The sequence below is a fragment of the Leucopleurus acutus genome (genome assembly GCF_964270905.1).
Source record: "Leucopleurus acutus genome assembly, chromosome: 12".
Taxonomy (NCBI): domain Eukaryota; kingdom Metazoa; phylum Chordata; class Mammalia; order Artiodactyla; family Delphinidae; genus Leucopleurus; species Leucopleurus acutus.
In genome coordinates this window covers 79,024,896-79,041,654 of record NC_139154.1, presented here as the reverse complement: position 1 = coordinate 79,041,654, position 16,759 = coordinate 79,024,896, and positions in this window count along the sequence as shown.

The window sequence follows — 16,759 nt, the reverse complement described above, 5'->3', positions numbered from 1 at the left end:
CTGCCTTGTGGGATCAGAAGGAATGATTGCTGAGCACCTGAGAGAAATGCTTAAATGATAGCAGTGAATTGCTGGGGAAGCAGCCCCAGGTTTTTGGAGGAGGCACAAGTAGTTCATGAAGGTCTGTAATTCTGTTTAGATTCCCAGTCATTTTCTTATTACTGTTACTGCTGCATTTGTGTAATTATTGGCCTACAAAACAGTTCACAAGCATTCTCTCATTTGATGCTCACAGTAGCCCTGTAATATGTTACAAGCAGAACACGTGCTGTTACCTCCATTTCATGGACTGGAAAACTGAGGCTCAGAGCTGTTTGATCACACAGCTAGTTACAAGTCAAGTCAGGTCCCAGGGTAGACGTTCCAGTACTATGTGAGGATGGCATAAAGTGAGATCTGTAGACCACTGTTTCTCTGATGAGTTCAAGTTCTCTGCTTTGCTTCTTCCTCCCTCCAAGGCAATAAGTTGGTTCGGTGTCCTCTCCTGGAACAAACTTTGGAAGCATCTCATCAGTGCTAGGTAGCTATGATTTGGTCCAGCAATTCTACTCCTATGTATATATCCAAAAGAATTGAAAGCAGGGACTCAAACAGATATCTGTACATCCATGTTCATAGCAGTATTACTCACCATGGCTAAAAAGTGGAAACAACCCAAGTGTCCATCAGGAGATGAATTGATAAACAAAATGTGTTATGTACACACAATAGACTACTGTTCAGCCATAGAAAGAAATGAAATTTTGAAACAGGCTACAGTGTGGATGGACCTTGAAAACATTATGCTTAGTGAAACAAGGCAGTTACAGAAGGACAAGCATTGTATGATTCCGCTTATATGAGGTACCTACAACAGGCAACATCATAGAGATAGAAAGCAGAATACAAGTTACCAAGGGCTGTGGGGAGGGGAGAGGGGAGTTGTTTAATGGGCACAGAGTTTAGATTGGAGATGATGAACAAATTCTGGAGATGGATGGTTGTGAAGGGTCCACAGAATTGTAAACGTAGTTAATGCCGCTGCATTGTACACTTACACGTGGTTAAAATGATAAAGATTAAATATTATGTTATATATATTTTACCACAATAAAGAAAAACTTTAAAAAAGCAGGCAAACAAAACCCAAATATAAAACAACAACAAGAACAAACAGCAACAACAAAATAAGAAGAAGTAAAAGAGGAGGTGAGGCAAGCAGAGAAAGCACAGGGTAAAGCAGGGGTCCTCAATCCCCGGTCCGTGGCCTGTTAGGAACTGGGCTACACAGCAGGAAGTGAGCGGCAGGCCAGCGAAGCTTCATCTGTATTAACAGCCGCTCCCCATCGCTCGCATTACTGCCTGAGCTCTGCCTCCTCTCAGCATTATGGTGAGTTGTATAAGTATTGCATTATATACTACTATGTAATAGTAATCGAAATAAAGTGCACAATAAACGCAATGCACTTGAATCATCCCGAAACCATCCCCCCCATCCCCGAGTCCGTGGAAAAATTGTCTTCCACAAAATCGGTCCCTGGTGCCCAAAAGGTTGGGGACCGCTGCGGTAAAGGGCAGGGCTGGTGTGGGAGACACAGTGGCATGGAAATGGAAGAGGGCAGAAAGAAAGCAAAGTGCCCAGAAGCAAGTTCTCTACCCAGGGGTCTGCAGCCCGTGGAGACAGAAGGGTGATCTCTGGGGCCCGAGTCTACGGCACGAAACCATCCCAGACAGGTTCCGCCAGAGGAGGGCTGGTTTTCTTTTACTAAGAGAGAGTGTGCGTGGAGCCCTGGGGCGGGATCACCTCCCTGGGGTGGGAGAAGTGTCCGTCTCCAGTTTATTTATGTGTTTTATCCCAGGAGTGGGATAAATGGCTGTGAAACCGACCTGATATTTATGTCCATTTTAAGGCTGGCGGTTGATATGAGTGCTTTCTAGAGGAACTGCGCCCTCAGAGCCATTTGCTTTGTTAGAAGATTTCTGTTGGAGAGGAGACTGGGAAAAATCATCAGATTCCCTGCTTGCTGCTCCCTCTAATTGTATTCTCGCCTTTGAATAATTTCTGAGAATTAAGGAAGCGTAAGAAGTGGGGGGGCATTCCAAAGACAGGTAAAATGTACTCTACTGGGGCCGGGCTCTTTACTGTTAGTTTGTGAAATCTACTTTTACCATTCTAAAAGTTTCATGTTGCCCATACTACCCGTTAGGAAAAGTAGCAGATCAGGCTTTCAAAGATGTGCTCAGGCTGGATCAGGGAAGAGAGATTCTAAATCACACCTGGTCTCTTAATTTGTGTGGTCATTTCTTTTTTATTTAGAATTCCCTCTTCTTTTGCCTTTAAGCCACAGGTGGTATAATCACAGCTTTTGCCTGAAGAACTCCCCACCTGTCAGACCCTGAAGGTTCAAGTCTGTGGACAGAAGAGGTGTGAGTACTGAGCTAAAACGGAACATGGGCAAGAGTTTTTGTCTGGTCACCACTGGGCTTTAAGAACTTGAAGGCCGAGAACTGGCCTCAAAAACAAAGGAGTGGTGATAATTTTGTAATGTATAAAAATATAGAATCACTATGTTTTGCACCTGGAAAAAAGAAAAAAGATGAGGCAAAGTCAATATATGCTTTAAAAAGGTATAAAACACACACATACACACACACGTATATAATAATTCCTTCTCATATTCTTAGAGCCACACACACACAAAAAAAAAGCAAAGAACTGAAGGGACTTGAAGTTACATTCTGAGACCAAGGCCAAGGACCCCACACCTTGGGATCTTGCTGTAACCTGCTTTCAGGTGGTGTTCAGCATGCATTTGCTTGGTGATGGAGGCAGGTGATTGGAATTCGTTTTTCACCAAATGATTTCATTGTCTGAGTCCTGAGCCCTGGTCAAATCTTCTTCCCTTTTTATCTTATTTATAAAAACATCAATTGGTACAGGCTGGGCTTAACTGCAAGAGAATGTAAGCAGGAGGAGAGCCTAATTCATACAAACTACCTGGTAAATCTGGGACTTCTCTGAAAGGATTCCAAATAAATGTATTTGTCTGGGAGGAGGGCAAGGAAGTAATTATATTACTACTAATAATGTAATGAGAAAATCGTACCTTTGAAAACTATTTTTACCTTTGTTGAAGAGTTTTCTCATTTTGTCCCCATGCTACCCAGGTATTGCCATTAGCCTCATTTTTCCTGTGAGTAAACTGAGGCACAGAGCAGTCGAGTGGTTTGTTAGGGGCCACAGAACTGGTTAGGAGAATAGGCAGGGATTAGGACTCCTCCTGCAGACCTTCCCTGGGGCTTTTAATCTTGTCCTTTCTGGACATGCCCACTCCTGGGTTTCGACTCATGCTAGGTGCTTGGTGGGATAAGTGTTGGATCCAGTGTGATGTGTCGGGTAGGGGGTGGCTCCTGAAAGTGCTAACGTGCTCAGGCTGCCATGGTGAGGTGATGGGAATTGAGGACAGACCGGTTCCTGGAGGGAGAATTGTGAGCCCTGGGATTATGATACTGATCTGCGGTTCTCAGTGATTCCCTTTGTTATCGACTCTTTTGAGTTGGGCCCCAAGAAGGGTCCTCCTACCTTCTATTGGTCTAGCCAATAGAAGGAGACAGAGTTTAGTTCAGAAGTTTTGTTCTTTGATTCGAGAACGGAGAGGTGCGAGCTCAGGCTCTAGAGCCCATACTCCGCCCAGAAGGCCATGCGCGGGGCTGCTCTGTAGGGATCTCGTCAGCGGGGGGGCGGGGCCGGAGTTCTCCCAGGGCTGGCGCACCGGCGCTGCTCCCGGCTCCAGACCTCAGGGCGGGGTGCAGCGTCTCGCACGCGCTCTGCTGCCGCCATCTTGAATTGAGTGTCGTGTGGAGCGCTTCGTCGGCCGAGCTGCGGTGTCGCAGTCGTTTCCTACCGGGAGCTCTGGTTTGAAGGGCCCGGAACAAGGCCTCTACACGCAGCCCACTTTGAGCAAGTGAAACTGGACGAGGCACAAAGGAAAACAAGGTTAGACGTTATTTTATTACCCAGATTCTATTTTTATTTCCCAGGAATTGTTCACGGGGGCTTTGCCGGTGACACATGCAGGCTGAGAGAGCAGGTGGATTTACGTACCACCTGCATCCACTGGGCCGCCTCTGGGCCTGGCCAGCTCCTACCTCTTACCTCTAAGAGGGCAGGCAGCTTGCTCCATCACCCCTGAAGTTTCAAATGCCTTCTTTTAAAGTTACTGTGCTGCTCGGGACAGCAAAGCCGTTTCCTTCAGAAGGCCTTGTGTTGTTTGTTTTTTAGAAGGCCTTTGTTTTAACATTCTCAGATTATCTAGGAGGAGTCATTAGTCTCCTTTCCCCAGATGGATTAGTTTGTCAGATTTTGTACGTCTCACTTTATCCAAGAAGGAAGGAGTCTGCCCTCGAGAATACACGGTGCTGGGAAGTCCGCTGAGACAAGCCTGGAGGCTGCAGGGCGATGGGCGATGGAGGGTGGCGGCCACACGAAGCCTATATGGGCAGACAGCTTGGAGGCCAGGCCGGCAGCACTGAAGGCAACATCCCTGGACCTCACAAGCGATCCCACTGGACCGTGTGCCGCGGGAGGGGCTGCTGGGGACGCCTTCAGGCCGGGTGTTCGGTGGCGCAGTGCTGGATTCAGAGCCAAGACACCTGGGCTCTAGTCCCTGCTCTTTCAGTTCATTTTCTTCTCTGGGCCTTAGTTTCCTCATCTGTAAAATGGCTGCATGAATTCCAAAGTCACTTCTGACTCTAAGATTCTATGTGACTCTCCCTGCAGGGGAGAACCTGGGAGGGTAACCTGAGAGAACACAGCTCAGGGGCGTCCGGGTAGGAAGTCACCTGGCGTAGCCATAGGAAGAATCAGTGAATGGCTGTCTCAGCTGTGAACAATCCGTGGTGAGAGGAGTAGGCTTAGGCCAGTCAGGGAAGGAAGGTGATTCTTAAAAACGCCAGGGAAGTTATAGAAGGAGGTTTTGCCTAAATGACGGGCAAGTAGGCGCAAATAAACCAGCTCAAGGTCTCAATTTGGTCAGGAAAGGAGTGCCTTTTTTTTTTTAAAGGAAATAAATCCAATCGGGTCTTTTATCTTGTTTAGAAATAATAAATTTAACATGTATTGGGGTTAGTAGACCAGTTCAGGGGCTCTTTGGGGGCGTGGGTTCATTAGGCTGGGAGTATTTATGAGGCAGGGTTTATAGGACACCATTCAACAATCCTTGGGCCAGGGCTGTTGTGGCGGCAGCTTTGGGTGATCTTTTGGAGTTCTGTTTTACTGAAATATAGTTTAGAGCACAAAGAATTAAATGGCTTTTGAAAACATTTCCCTCCCACCCCAACTAGTTAAATTCCCAACACTTTGCAACCATGGCTATAATTCAGTTTACAAACACAAATGGAGTGCCCACATGTCTTCCTACATGCAGTACAGTATGAGGTATTTCGAGGAAAATAACAATGAATTACAGCAGGGCCACGGCAGGTGACGCAAACATTTTCCTGTAATAGGTTTTGGGAATTTTCCTTCTCATATGAGAAGGCACACCAGCACGTACCTACACCATGACCTCCACGTGCCTTTTTGCTACAGGACTTAGTTTTGGTTTCTGGAAACTTTTTAACAATTGATAGGCCACACTTAGTCCTAATCAAAATATGGTAGACCACTGGTTAAAATATGGCATGAACATTGTTTTAAAAAAGAAGATCCTGGAATGCAAACTGGTTAAGACAATAAATGAATGCCGTCTCACTGGGCACTTGGTGAAGGTAAAGGTCATGCTCTGTTTTTGAGCACCTCTTATGTGTATGTCATTTGCTCCTCTGATCCATGTAGTATTATTGCCATTCTCCAGATAAAGAAACTGAGACTTGAACTAGTTAAGTGACTTGTTAAAGGTCATTTAGCTTGGATGTTAAGCTGGGTCTCACAGCGTGGAAAAGGTTTTCAGGGGCAGAGAATAGAGAGGATAGTTAGAACAAGGTATGTCTTGGGAAAGAGTGAGGTGCAGAGGTAAACAGGAATGGATGGTTTAACTTCTCAATGTCAACAGCCTTTTGGGTTGAAACATATCTACCTGAAGTAGCTTTTCAATCCCCCAGTATTGGAGGGGGTAGAAGTAACCTGCATTGTGTTACTCGCATCTGTCTCAATAGTGCCCATCTCTAAGTCCAGAAAGAGAACTGGGAGGAGTGAGAATATAAAATAATTACTCTTTGATGGCAATTTCCATATGCTTCCTAAAATGATACCCAACCCAAATTACCTTTCTACAGGTACATCTAGACAGCTGAGGCTTAATAAATCTGAAATAATAATGGGAAAAGCCATAAGAGTAATGATTTTAAAAGCCCTGTGTTCCCAAGGGGCATGTATTACCAGCTGCACACTCCTTTCTGTGTGTGATCAAAACAGTTTTTGTTCCGTTTAAAAAGAAGACACTTGTAAGAAGGTGCTTCATTGGTTGAAGAAGTAGTTGCTTGGCCGCTGGCTTGATTTCTGAAAACAAAAATGACGTTTCTGTGGAGTCAACCTGAAAAAGGTATTTTGTTCGGCTTCTTAAAAGTTGCAAATAAACTTTAAAGAGATGCTCAGGGAGGCGGTTGTGGTGATGGACTTATTACTCCCCATGCCCACCCCTCCCCCTCTTTTCACCTGTTTACCATCCCTGGATAACCCCGAGGAGTTAGGATGGGATGAGAGCGCCGGGTGTTGTGGGCCTCTGACGTTGGTCAGGAGAGGTTGGAGGCTGGGGGTGGAGCCCCAGAAGGATAAGGAGGCTCAAGGTGGTATCGCCTCTTATCCACCACACTTCTCCCCAAGAGAAGGCTGCCGCCACCATCCTCTCCTTTGCCACTGGTGGTGACTATGGGAATACATCTCATAGGATTTGAGAGGGATGTCCAGGTTCATCTCTTAGGACCCATTAATTCAGTTGCTTGGGTGTTCTAGTGACGGACTTGTGTGGTATGGTGGAAAGAGTGCCAGATTGCAAAAGAAGCCTTGGCCCTGGACAGTTCTGCTGTGTAGGTTTAAGAGAGTCCCTTAAGATTTCTCCATCTCCATTTCCTTATGTGCCATCCAGGATGGTTGTATTAGATTATCTTCACGCTCCCTCCCAAGTCTGTGAGTAGAGGCTAAAGTTGTAAATCCAGTCTCCCATCCTCAGGGTATAGATAATGCTGCTTTGTGCCACAGTCAGACAGTGGCCCTCACCTGCCCTCATCTGGACTCCTCTAGATGAGGATGTCAGTGATTCAGTACAAATCCTTTGTCATTTTAGGTAAAACAGCTCCTGGTCGATGCAGTCAGCAAAATTGTGTAGAAGAACTAGGGCGAACAACTATGCTGGTTTGCCTGAGACTGAGACAGTTTTAAAACTGGCAAAGTCCTGGGCAAACTGGGGCGAGGTGGTCACCCTGAGAAGGACAGTGTCCACCAACTTAGTGTGAAGGTGCTGCTCAGCCAGGGCCAGTGAAGATATCACTGAGAGATATAGAAACCTTCTAGAAGTCTCCAATTTCTCTTGGCAATTATGTATTCCCTGGAAATCTCTTCAGGGCTCTGTTAGACAAATATTGAAATTTAAGTGATGAAATGTCTTCTCCCCCCAGGCCCCAGGCCTATGTTACTAAGACACTTCCTATCCCAGAGGCTATTTTGGCCCTGGTCTAATTGATCTTGCACCAAATGTCCCTGAAACCACCTCTTGCTCACCACAACCTCCTAGTCCAACATTCACCTGCCCAGTGCAAGAGGCATGATCCGTACGAGTCTGATGGGACTATGGTAAGCCTCTGCCCAAGTTCTCACATACCCTCCCATCCCTCACCCTAGGCCTAGGAACCTCCCTTCCAAAACTGATGCTCTGACTGGGCTGCTAAGTAAGAAACATGTGACCGTAAGAAAGCAGGAGACTTAAGAGCTGAGTATGCATGTCTCATGCCCAGGATCCAAGATGTCCTGATTTAGGTGATTATTCTTAGAGGGAGCGTTCTGAGAGTGGCTGTAAGAGTCTAAAAGAGCCTATACTGGCACAACTATTCCCTGCTGCCAGTAGCTACTCTTTGTAGGGATGCGACAACTTCCTTCTGGGGCTTGGACTCATTTTCTTCTGAACTTCTTCTGAGTTGGGGAGCAATGTAAGTGGTTCCCTCAAGTCTCTTCCCTTTTATTTAATTCTACTTCTCTCCTAGCTTTCCTTACTTGGGCCTTCCTTCTCTCTATGCTTTGGTGGCACAGAACTCTGAGCAGCGATTTTATAATTTCTAAAATCTGTTTGGATCATACAATGTATATACAGTTATTTTTTTGTTGTAAAAATTCAAATTTTGTCAGTTGGATGGATGAGAATGATGTGGTCTTGGTTTAGTTCACGTTTCCTTGGGCCCCTGAATGACAGTGTGAGGTAGGCCCTCCTTCATCTGCCACCCTCTGGATAACCTGCATTAGACTGTGATATAAGTGAAAAATACTGTTTTATTGTGTTAGGCCACTGATATTGGGGTTGTTTGCTACAGCAGTTGGCCTGCCCTGACCAGTGCAAGGCGTTTCAAATAATAGCAAAATACCGAAACCTTCTTGGCCTCTTAATACCACACCAGCCAGGCCCTGTCCTACCTGGCCTGTGTGTGAAGCTGACTTCCATTTCTTTTTTTTTTTTTTGCGGTACACGGGCCTCTCACTGTTGTGGCCTCTCCCATTGCGGAGCGCAGGCTCCAGATACGCAGGCCCAGCGGTCATGCTCACGGGCCCAGCTGCTCCTCGGCGGACTGGGGCACGAACCCATGTCCCCTGCATCGGCAGGCGGACTGTCAACCACTGCGCCACCAGGGAAGCCCCTGACTTCCATTTCTTAAGACCTAGCCTATGGTGTGAAAACCCAAGTAACTACAGAGAACCGAAATAGCCTTTTCCCACTCCTCTGTTTCTGTGTCTCTCCCATAGCCATCCTTCCACCATTGTCTTTGTGAATAGTCTTTTCCTTTCTCTCTCCCTATTTACAAAAGCAAAATGGAAATGTTCAAAGGTTAAAATAGGCCAGTGATTCTTTGACTATGTCAGTGCATAACAAATTGGGGTGGAGAATTTTAACAATTAAAATTTTTTTTCCCTGAATCTTCGTTTGGCCTTCAGTACTATCTAGATAATTAATGCCACTGTGATATCTTTTCTCCTCTCTTTGGGTGACTAAATATTTGCACCTCAGCTCCCTCCTTTTTGTGTATGTGTATAGAAATAATTTCAATGCCCTAGCTTAAGATCTGGCAAGGAAAAATATCCTTATCCCCTTGGAGAAGGTCATCCAATTCTGGAAAAGCTGCCTCAAGAAAGAACCATATACACGTTCTGTAAAAGCATGATTATTAAGTTTCAGGTTTATTATCATGCAAATGCTTCCATTTCCCCTCTTACCCCACCCAATCCCCTCCTACAGTTGTAAGTGAAATGACATCTGGGACATTGGGAATTTAACCAGCCAGTCAGGAAGGTGGAACAATGTATCCTCAGCCATTGGTTCACAGGGGTTTTCAGAGGGCCTTTGCAGGGAACTTAAGGAGTTGTTCCTTTAAACAAGGTGCTAGCTTATCTCACATTTTAAAACTCCCTTTGCTTTTGGATTTTAGTGTTTATCTCCTTGGGAGTATGAATTGGTACAAGCAATTTGGCAACATGCATAAAGAGCATTAAAAACGTTTGCTTATTTGACCCTGTACTCCCACTTCTAGGGCCTTATCCTAAGGAAATAGTCAGAGATGTGATGACAGATGTATGTACATGGATGCTTATCACAGTATAATTTATGATAGCAAAACCCCTGGAAACAGCCTAAATGCTGAATAATAAGGGTAGGATAAGTCTGCTTGATAATGGAATACTATGCCACCTTTAAAAACAGTATTTTCTCCCTGAAAACGTAAGGACATGCGAAAATGTTCACGATACAGTGTTAAGTGGGAAAAAAAGTATACAAAACAAATTCTCACCTTTTATTAAAAAATAGTTTATCGAGGCACACATACATAAAAGAAAATGAATAAATACACATAAGAAGAGTTTGATTCTAACCTCAACTCTGACGTCTAACTGCTTAGCATTTAGGTGCTAAGTGATTTAAAACCTGTGAATTTTTTTTTCAGCGTTGTGGTGAGGATCTGAAAGAATGTTTGCAAAGTTCCTTGCCCATAGTGGTTGCTCAGTAAATGGTAGTAACTATTATCATTATGATTCTTATCACTATTATTTATTAGTGGTAGGAGTTTGTCAGTGACAAAGCTCAGGTAAGAGTAGTTTTGTGGGGACAGCCTTCCTATTACTCTCAGCTCACTTCCCATTGTTGTCTACTCACTATCTTCTGTGAGGTGATACTGCCCACAATCCAGACAAAACAAACCCCAAGCCCCAAAGTGGACATTGTCATGGGGTAAAACCTCCTGGAAAACATGTGGATGGGGACGTTTGGAGGAGAGCAGAACTTCCTCTGGTTGGTCAAACAAAGCAAGTTAAGCATTTAGGAAACTGACTGACTTATTGGATTGAAAGCAAATATACCGTCAGCGTGGTGCTTCATTATTTAAAGTCCTATTATCTCATAGGAGGAAGCATTTCTGTGAAGTAGCTTGTATGGTTTGATCTCCTGTATTAGTTATCCATTGCTAGGTAACAGATCACCTCAACACTTAGCACTTACATCAACACACATTTATTATCTCGTAGTTACTATGGGTCAGGAATCCGGGTGCAGCTTAGCTGGGCTGAGGGTCTGTCATGGACCGCAGTCAAGGTAAGGACAGATCTACAGTCTTCTGGAGGTTCAGCTGGGCAGGCTCACTCAGTGGCTCTTGGCAGGATTCAGTTTTTCATGAGCTGTTGGACTGAGGGCCTTGGTTCCTCACTGGCTATTGGCTGGAGGCTGCCTTAAGTTCCTTGCTATGTGGTCCTCTACAGGGCAGCTACAACATGGCAGTCAGCTCCATTGGAATAAACAAGTTGAGAGAGAGAAAGAGAAAAGTCTCAGTCCTTTGTAATCTAATCTTGGAGTTGATATCCTACTATTTTTGCCATTTTCTTTTTGTTAGAAGCAAGATCCAGGTCTAGCAAGGTCCAGCCCATACTCCAGTGGTGGGGATTACACAAGGGCATGGATGCCAGAAGGCTGGGGCATTGGGGTCATTTTAGAAGGTAGCCTAGCACATCCCCTTTTTACAGCAGAGGAAACCAAGGCTTAGCAAGGATGTGTGGACGTTCCCTAAATCATCCATGAAGGAAGACTCAAACCAGGGTGTTTTGTTTCCAAAGCCTGTGCTCTGTCCACTCATGCAAACCTCTACTCATTCCACTGTAATCCTCACGCATAAAGGCATGCATGGTGTAATTTATTGAATGCTTAAGTATTTTCATATAATAAAAATAGTCTAAGACACCTACATCATCTTATGATATTCTAGGTTGGGGCCACATTTTGGAGACAGATAGAAAAATATGATAATTAGAAAAATATACAGAGGCTCCATTACCTACAAATGCCATCCAGAGTTTTCACATAGGAGGGCCTGGAAAATAGTTCTTTAGGCCATCCAGGGTAGCAGCGAAGATTAATTCCAAGCTGTTAACGCATTTTATCATGCAAATACTCCAGCACCTCAAGCTAGGAGAAAGTCTGGGCACTGCCCCCTCCCCGTTCACTCTGGACACTCAATTTGCATGGAAATGTGGCACCCTCACTAGGAGGAGACAGTTTGGTTCTCCTTGGTAGGGAGGGGGGTGTTAGGATGTGGGGGCGAGGAGGTGGTGGAGGGAGATCCAGCTATCCATTAGTGACATTGATCGTTTTAACACCATTTGTGGTTAGAAAAACAATGATATTACCTTAATTTAGTAATTAAATTCCTCCAAACAGGAGAGATCAGCAAAGCCTAGGGTCAGTTTCAGGCGCACTGAATTTGGGGCCTTCCAGGAATGGGAGTCGAATCCTGCATCACGGGGAAGAAGGCTATTCCACAAGACCAGTGTTCAGTCTCAGTGGAGTTGGGGAATCTTGTTTCTGGGGAGAGAAAGGCAAGCAAAGGGAGCATGTGTCTGGGGGCTAGATGGAGTTTTATCTGGGATTTTTTAGAATGGTCAATACTTGCTATCAAGGTGGTGATTACTGATGATTTTATGGCCCTTTCCCATTAAATAATACTTGGGAGGTTGAGGGGGCACTCAAAACTTTGTTCAGGGAATGAACAACCTCAGTTTAGGCATGGCAGGCTTGTGGGCCGTTAAGCCCTGTGTTGTCTGAGGCAGCTGTTGAGGAGGCAAATCGGAGGTACAGTTGGAGGCCTCTGGAGAGATCGGCCAGGACATTGGACTGACTTGCGAGGTGGAGTAGGGGTGCTGCAAGTTGAGGACTTGAGCTGTGCAGTTACTTGGAAGTGGGAGGGGGCCCCCAAGACCAGAGCAAAGGTGAGCTCAGATATCTCCGGGCAAGGCCTCTTTCCAGAAGGAGAGAGGGAGATGGAGAGATTGGCAGAGAGTTGGGATGTACATTCCCCCCCGCCCCCAAACCTCTACATACGTTGAGAATGAAAGGACTCAGTCAGGTTTTCCTACTGTGGCGAGGGAGTTCTACTGAAGGAAGATAGTGTACATGCAGGACAAGCCCCTAAACCTCCTTTGTCATTCCTGCTTCTGGCAATGAGTTTTCAGAAGAAGCATGTTTTCGGAGTGTGTTATCTCCATCCCTAAACCTTCCACTGTATGCCACCTTCTAGACATTTGAGGGTACTTCTGCTCTATTTTCACTGTATCCTCACAATGCCTTCAAGCAGATGGGGTGGGTGTTATCATCCTCATTTGACAGAGGAGAAAAACCGTGGCTTGGAAAAGTTCAGTGATTGGTGAGTTTGGAGTAGGTGGTCCAGAGACCAGGTTTCCTGACTTCTGGTTCAGAGCCCTTCCTATTTCACCAAAGTACCTGGGAAAGACAAAGCTGGTTTGAAGTGAATGACAAAGAAAGGGAGCTTGGTCCCAGTGAGGATTTTGAGGAGAAGCCAGTAAGGTTCCTTGAAAATGGCTTCTGCTGATGGGTGGACAGAAAGGGAGGAAGCATCAGGGGAGACCTGTAGACCAGCCTCTGAATTTCTGGAACAGCTTAGAGCTGATTAACTGATTAACTTCTTAAAGAGGCTGGGATATAGTGGAAAGGTCATTGACCTGGGGACAGAAGACCTATATTGTTTTCTAGTCCTAGTTGTGCTACTAATTCACTGTTTAACTCTGTGACTTCAGTCCCTCCAGTTCTTGTTTTGCCCACTTGTAAAACACAAACTAGATGATCTCTAAGACCTTTCTAACTCTTTCTAGGGGAAATCAGATAGAAATGCAGTCAACTTCCATTCCATTTCACCATGATTGATTACTAGATTCCAGCCTCCAGGAACCCCAGTTTCTCCCTCTAGAATAACCAAGTTCTGAGCATCTTGGAAGTTTTTCTGACCGTGAAACACAGTGACCTAGGTTATGAGAGAAACCTTCCTTTCTTTCTATTCACCACTTTCCTGTGCCACTCCTAGGGTGACACACTAGGAGTGACAATAGTCGCTTTGCCCCCACCCAAGAGTTTCCATTCATTGTCCCCATGTCTGCATTTGACGCCACACCATTCCTTGCCTGTGTTCCTCCAGATCTACCTTCTCCCATTCTGCCCTCAGCCTCCCCTGCCTGCAATCATAGCCTCATTTCCCCAGTGAGGCAGTTAAATGACCATTACTCAGGAACCATGAGGAAAATGTAAGATAGATTCCTTGTCCTCCAGGAGCTTAAAACATAATGGGGGAGAATTGATCAAAAGATCAGCCGGTTTTTTTTGTTGAAATTGACAAATTGATTCTAAAGTTTATATAAAAATGCAAAATGTTTTGACTACCTAGAATAGTCAAAACAATTTTGAAAGAGAAAAACCAAGTTGGAGGACTTATACTATCTGATTTTAAGACTCAGTGTAAAGTTAGAATAATCAAGACATTGTAGTGTTGGTATACAGATAGATATGTGGATCAATGGAACAGAATAGAATCCAGAAATAGATCCACACATACATGATCAGCTGAATTTTTACAAAGATGCAAAGGCAGTCATGAGAAAAACATAATCTTTTCATCAAATGAACTGGAGTAATTAGAATCCATGTGCAAAAAAAAAAGAACTTCAATCTCCATCTCACACCATAGACAAAAATTAACTCAAAATGGATCATAGACCTAAATGTAGGAGGTAAAACTATAAAACATGGGAGAAAATCTGTGTGACCTTGGGTTAGACAAATACTTTTTAAATAGGACACACACACAGAGATCAAACTATAAAATAAAATATTGGTAAATTGAACATTATGAAAATTGAAAACTTGCTTTTCAAAAGATACTGTTAACAAAATGTAAAGACAGAGACTGGGAGAAAATATTAGCGAAAAATATTTTATACTTTATATCTGATTAAGAACTTGTATCTGGAGTAAAGAATTCTTACAACTTAATGAGAAAACAAACAATGAAATGCGCAAAAGATTTGAACAACAGACAGTTCACCAAAGAAGATATGCAAATGGCAAATAAACACATGGAAATATGCTTAACATCATTAGTCCACTACATACATGCTCAAATGACTAAAATTAAAAAGATAAAAAATATCAAGATTTGACAAAGATGTAGCGCAGCTGGAACTCTAATTCATAGGAATGCAAGATGATATAGTCACTCTGGAAAAGAGTTTGGCAATTTCTTATAAAGTTAAGATTCACTGACGCTATGACCCAGCAGTTTTTCTGCTAATGAAAAATGAGAGCATACATCCACACAAAGACCTGTATTCCAGTATTCATGGCAGCGTTATTTGTAATAGTGAAAAACTGGAATAGCCATCAACTAATGACTAGGCAAAGGAATTGTGATGTAGCTGCACAGTAGAATACTACTCAGTAATAAAAAGGGCGGAAGTACTGATGCCTGCAACAATATGGATGAATCTCAAAGGCATTATGCTAAGTGAAAGAAGCCAGATAAAAGAGTACTTTCAGAATGATTCCATTTAAATGAAATTCTAGAAAAGACGAAACACTTGGGATAGAAAACAGATCACAGAATGCCAAGAGTCGGGGGCCTGGATAGGAGGTTGACTGCAAAAGGGTGAGAGATAACGTTAAGTGTTCTACATGATGGAGGTGTGGTTACATGACTGTACACATTTGTCAGAACTCATTGAATTGTACACTGAAAATTGGCGAAAGTTTTATTTATGTAAAATCACACCTCAGTAAAGTTGATTAAAGAAAATACAGTGAGGAGAGAGGAAACATGCTGGCTTGAAATGAACAGTGTCAGGTAGAGTAGGAGACACTGCCCAAAGAAGAGGGGCAGAAATTAAAGATGAGACCTAGCTCCCGGCTGCATGTGGGATGATCCTGGGAAGGTGGGGAGAAAGGAGATATTCCGGGTGGTCCCTGAGGGCTTGGCCGGGCTGGCACAGGAGGAGAGGAAGGACAGAACCCCGGGGAATGCCAGCTTCTAAAGGGCAGGTGGGGAAGTGGTTCCAGCCGCCGTGGTTTTGGTCAGCCCCTTTACAGTAAGCTGTGGGGAAGTGTGGAGGTGCTCGAGTGTGGCGGCACTTTTGGCCTTGAGCCCTGCACACGGGTCACTTTCATCAGAACAGGAAAACGAAACAGGCTCCCCTGAATGATTTATGGGAGGGCTTGTATTTTGGGGATGTGATACTGCAATTTGTGCTATGGGATCAGGACATCTGTTTCCAGGGAGGTGTGTTCTCTTACCATGAGTCTTTCCCACCAGGGATCTCTCACCCCCTCAGATAGTTGACACGCTTTGTCTGGGTTGCTTGTTAGCATAAAGGGGCCTTCTGGTAAAAAGTGGCCTCAGCAGTGTGTGAGCATGAGTGGTCTGGGGCCAACTGGGAGGTGGGCAGGAACTGCTTGGGTCCCACCCCGTCCCTCAGATGGCGTCCAGCAGTGCAGTAAGCTGTAGGATCGGTCAGATGGCATAGGCAGCCTCCCACTTAACAATTAAGTTTTAGTCATTTATTTGATTAAATTCCAGTTATGCTAACTGTCCCCATGTGGATTAGTGTCCCTTGCTGGGGAACTCTACTGCCAGCAGATCTTGGCCTACAACCCCTTCTCCCCAGGAGGCACATTCCCCGGGGGAGGTCTGAAGCAAGAAGGCATGGAATCATCTAATATTCTGACTAGAGGGACTTGGGCAAGCTTCCTGTTCAACTCTGCACGTCACAGGTAACGAAATTGAGGCTAGCTGGTTACAGGGAGCCTGTGGGATAGGGACTTGCTCAATGTCACACAGCCTGTTAAATGTCGAGCAGGACTTGATGCCTCTAGCCTCAGGGTTTTTTTCTAGGTCATGCGGACTCATTCCTCTTGGTTTACAAGGAGTCTGGGCTGGCTGGGCATGTGTTTCGACAGAGACATGGTGTATACTTATGGCGGGCAGGTACCCTGTCTCTTACGTGGGAACCTTTGCTGGTGCCCACCTTTCCCTGCCAGGCTAGTTCAGGGAAAGAGCCCCCAGGAATAATTCAATTTGGAAGGCGCAGTACAAGCCACATCTTTTTTTTTTTTCTTAGCCCCATCCCTTTCTGCTTTTAAAAGGAAATACAAACCCTCAACTCTTAGTGAGAAAGGTCTCCTTTAAATCTCAGGGACTTTATTTTGTCCAAAGGGTGTTTGAGTTTCCAGAAGTATCACCCCTCCCAGTTTTAATACTCCGC